Genomic DNA, 5,000 nt, shown 5'->3' on the forward strand with positions numbered 1-5,000 from the left:
CGAGATGATGACTTGAATCATTCCTTGGTACACAGGACTAGGTCACAACTGAGAAGGGACAAGGAACAGTTTATCAGGAATCTTGCAGAGGTTGAAAGCCATTTCCTAGTAAATAACATTCGTCCTCCCTACCAAGCCCTGAGAAAGCTGAACTTCAAGCTCTCCTTGCAAACGACTGTAGTCTGTTCAGCAAGTGGCCAGATAATCTCAGATGTGTGAGTATATTGAGCAGTTGCACCAGGTTGATCCACCAACAATTAACGTGGATGGGGGTGTGTTTAGATTCTTTTACCAGATTCACCCCTCCTGACTGAAGTCAGAGAGACAATCTGCAAGCTGATGAGTGGTAAAGCAGCGGGTAGCTGCGGCAACCCAGCTGAACTGTTAAAGGCTGGTGGAGAGCCTATGGCAAGGGGTTTGTATGCTGTCCTGTCTGCCATCTGGCGGACTGGTACCATTCCCTCTGACCTGCTGAGGGGTGTGGTCATCCCTCTCTGGAAGGGGAAAGGGAATCGGTGGGACTACAGCAATCGCCGAAGCATTTCACTTCTCAGTATACCGGTCAAGGTTCTTGCTCACATCCTTCTGAGATGTATCAGAGACCACTTGCTGGTGTACCAGAGGCCAGAGCAATCTAGCCTCCTGGTAAGTCCTCAATACACCGTATCCTGGCGCTTCGAGTCATTGTAGAGCGCCGACGTGAGTTCGGACGTGGGCTGCTTGCAGCTTACATCGACCTCAAGAAGACATTTAGGCCAGTCAATAGGGGAGGAAAAAAGGCCGAATAAGGAAAAAATTCATGGAAAGCTGGAACAAGCTTCATTATCTTTGTAATAGGGTACTTAATAACATATTAATTTTGCACCCCTCTACCGCCGCGGAATTGGCCGCCATCTTGGAAAAATGGCGGCGAAAAACAGTTTTTTGCAAATATCTCGCTTAGGACTGAATTTAGCTGAAAGTTTACTGATACAAAAAATAATCTTCATAAAATTTCCTATAAAATCATCTTTATTCATTTTTTCTATTTATTGCACCGTTTTGGTGCTAGGAGTACGATAATATTTGAATTTAATTTTTTTCCTACCCTTTGCGCCTGAATAGCATGTGGTTATTTTTCTTGCATGCAATTTTAAATAATGCTTTAAGTTTCTAAGCTAACTGTAGTTTTTCTTTTGCTTCAGTACTATGAAAACAGACCCATAGCCTATCAGTGCTTGCTCTATTAAGGAAAAATGTCTTCATTAAAGAAATGCTTCATTTGTGAAGCTATTGAAGAATCTACCATGGCTGAATCAGTAACAATCGTAGGAGAAGATGTAGACCTCTTAATCATCCTTACAGCCTTGGTTGGATCAAGGACAAATATATACATCTTAAAACCAGGCAGAGGAAATACAGAAAGCAAGCTGTACACACCAACCTCCATTAAATATAGATCAGTCATCAAGGACAACATTCTCTTCTTACATGCATTTAGTGGGTCCGACACTCCTGCCTTTTTTAGACAGGGAAAACTTAAGTTCATAAGGCTTATGGAAAAACATGAAGAATTAAAAGATCTTGTTGCTGTCTTTAAAGAACCATCTGCTGAATCTGCAAAGATTGCTGAAGCAGGAAAGAATTTCATTCTTCACTTATATGGGCATAATGAATGTGAATCCCTTTCTGATTTGAGATATGTGTGCTATGCTCAGTCACTCATTAAGAGTAAATTCACTTTGGCTTCTCTGCCTCCTACAGACGCAGCTGCTCGATTTCATTCCTTACGTACATATCACCAAGTGCAGAAGTGGTTGGGAAATGACTTGTCTCCAACAAATTGGGGTTGGAATGCAACTACAAAAGGATTGGTTCCAGTCACTACAGATAAAGACCCAGCTCCACCAGACCTACTCAACATTGTGTCATGCAAATGTGCTAAAGGTTGCATGACTGCCACCTGCAGCTGTAGAAAGGCAGGATTAAAATGCTCTGTGATATGTGTTTCTTGCAAGGGGCTGTCATGTTCAAACTCTGATGTAATTGATGATGAAGAGGACTGTGACGATCCCCTTGATGCCACATTAGAAAACTTCTTGATGTCAGAGAGTGAAGAAACTCATGGAATAGAATAATCAGAATATATTATAGGAGGGCCAGCGACCCACTCCTAATAAAAAGCAAATACAGTTAAAAAAAACAGTGAACAAACCTCCCGGGGGAGGTTGGTTCATGGCCACCCTGCAAGGGATGAAGGTGTCAGACAAGAGATAGATAGATAGATACATGCCAGGCTGTTATCTTATCTTACAGCCATTCTACAAAAGAACCAAACTACTTGTCATTATTTTCCTATGAAAAATATGTGGTTCGCTATACTACCCATGACGAGAAAACCAATGCTATCCTGGAAATTTTGGAGATTGGGGGTATAGGCAAAACAAGCCGCAAACATTTTCATAGGCTTGGCACGAAAACGGTGTGACATATAAAAAATATGCATAGAAGAGTAATTATAGGAAATTTTGCGTAGATTATTTTATGTATGACATATTTTCTGGTAAAGTGAGTCCCAAGCGAGATATTTGCAAAAAACGATTTTTCGCCACCATTTTTCCAAGATGGCGGCCAAATCCGGGACGGTAGAGGGGTGCAAAATTAATATGTTATTAAGTTCCCTATTACAAAAATAATGAAGCTTGTTCCAGCTTTCCATGAAATTTTTCCTTATTCAATCCCCTATTGACTGGCCTAATTTGATACAGTGCATTGCGAATCACTCTGGGAGATCCTGAGACTAAGAGTTATTCCAACATGGATTATTGGATTAATAGCAGGCCTGTATACTGACACTGAAAGTGCTGTAAAGTATGGTTGGGACCTGTTGAGCTTCTTTCCTTTTAGTTCAGGAGTGAGGCAAGGCGGTGTTCTTGCACCAACACTTTTCAACACTTGCATGGACTGGATACTAGGTAGAACTACTGTCCAAAGTCGCTGTGGAACAACTCTGGGCAATTTCAAGGATACAGACCTTGACTTTACTGATAATGTTGCTATTCTTTCTGAATCACTGGAAACCTTAGTGGCAGCTCTTGATGCATTTAGAAATGAAACAAAGCCCCTGGGGCAAGGAGATCCTATTCAATTGGTACGTGCTTGCGGTCCGAACATCGAGGTCACAGAGAGCTTTATATACCTCGGTAGTGTAGTTCATGACTCCGGGCTGTCGGCAGATTGGCCTGGCAGCAAGGGTCATGAAATCTCTCAACATTAATATTTGGAGATACCGGTATCTGTGCAGAAGGACCAAGCTACGTGTCTTCAAGGCCCTGATACTGCTAGTTTTACTATACGGTAGTGAAACCTGGACGTTATCTTGTGCTTTGGAATCTCGTCTTGGTGCCTTTTGGAACAGGTCCTCGGCCAGATCATGGGGTACAGTTGGCGGGACCATGTGTCCAACCGTGAGACTGGTACAGGACCTGTTTCTTGCACAATCCGCGATTGATAACTCAGGCTATACAGCAATCTCGTTTCTAACAGGGTGATCCTGCCCACCAGGTTGTCTCTGTTCGAGACAACCCTTTCCATTACACTTAAAAGGATACATAAGTTTACCCTTTCATATTCAATTATATGTTAATTGTTTTTACATATAGATGGCTACACATGGGCTAAATCACCAATGAGCCAATTACGAGTACTACCTGTCTCTCCCGTTTACCCTTTTCTTTAATTTACGAAAATATTTAACGTTGTCTTATTTTGCTATTACTAATGTTTATAACATTATAGTAATTATAATGTTTATAATAAAAATAACATTATCGATATTCATAACAATAATACAAAAATACATTTTCCTGCCAATTCAAGGAAAGGTGAAATCAGGTACGGCAGAGCCATCTATGTGTAGAGACATTTCACAAAAATATAAAAAAATGAGCACAGCATTTTCCCCATTTTTTATTAATTTCCCTCGGCGGCAATTGGTTACTATAACTTTTCGTAATATTCTTTTGACTATTCAAACACATTCTGTAAACAAGACATGATTCTGCCTGAGATACTTCCAGTATCTCATTCGCCATGGAACACTTTTGGAGGTCTGAATATGCCCCAGGCTAACGCATAAATGATATAATAAAAACAATAATGACTATTGTGGAAGACACTGTTAATTAAAAGCTTCGGCATACGAAAAATAAACCTCTTCTTAGCATCATTATCATCAAGGGACTAACGCCGACGGGAGAACAGGGTCGCATCCACCTTTCGCTTCTCCTCGCCCATCTCTAACTCGCTACAGGTCTCGTCGAGCTGCCCAAGCCATGACTTCCTAGGTCGTCCCACGGGCCTCCTCCACCAAAGATTGTCTCACAGAGAGACAACCTGATGGGCAGTGTCATCCACAGGGAAACGAGCTAGGTGCCCATATAGCCTGCGTTGGCGATCCCGGATTATGCAAGTAACAGGTCCCATGCCAGTCTCACGGTGTAGCCATTGGTTGGACACATGGTCCTGCTAACTGTACCCCATGATCCGGCAGAGAGACTTGTTACAAAAGATATCAAGACGAGAGTCCAAGGCGCTAGATAGCATCCAGATTTCACTTCCATAGAGCAAAACTGGCAGTATTAATGCCTTGAAGACACATAGCTTGGTCCTTCTGCATAGGTACCAACATCTCCAAATGCTCTTGTTGATCGAGTTCATGGCTCCTTATGGTAGCAGCTCTGCCTTTTATCCAGATTCATGCAGGTGTTGTTCACAGCCTTGTCTTACTCCTGAATTAACAGGGAAGGAGTTCGACAGGCCCCAACCACACTTTACAGCACTTTCACCGGTGTATAGGCTTGCTATTAGACCAATAATCCGTGTCGGAATTCCCGTAAGTCTAAGAATCTCCCATAGCGGTTATCGATGCACCGAGTCAAATGCCTTCTTGATGTCGATGTAGGCTGCAAGCAACCCACAACCGAACTCAGACGGCGTTCCACAGTTACTCGAAGCACTAT

Source organism: Penaeus chinensis, chromosome 33 (assembly GCF_019202785.1).
Source record: "Penaeus chinensis breed Huanghai No. 1 chromosome 33, ASM1920278v2, whole genome shotgun sequence".
NCBI classification, from domain to species: domain Eukaryota; kingdom Metazoa; phylum Arthropoda; class Malacostraca; order Decapoda; family Penaeidae; genus Penaeus; species Penaeus chinensis.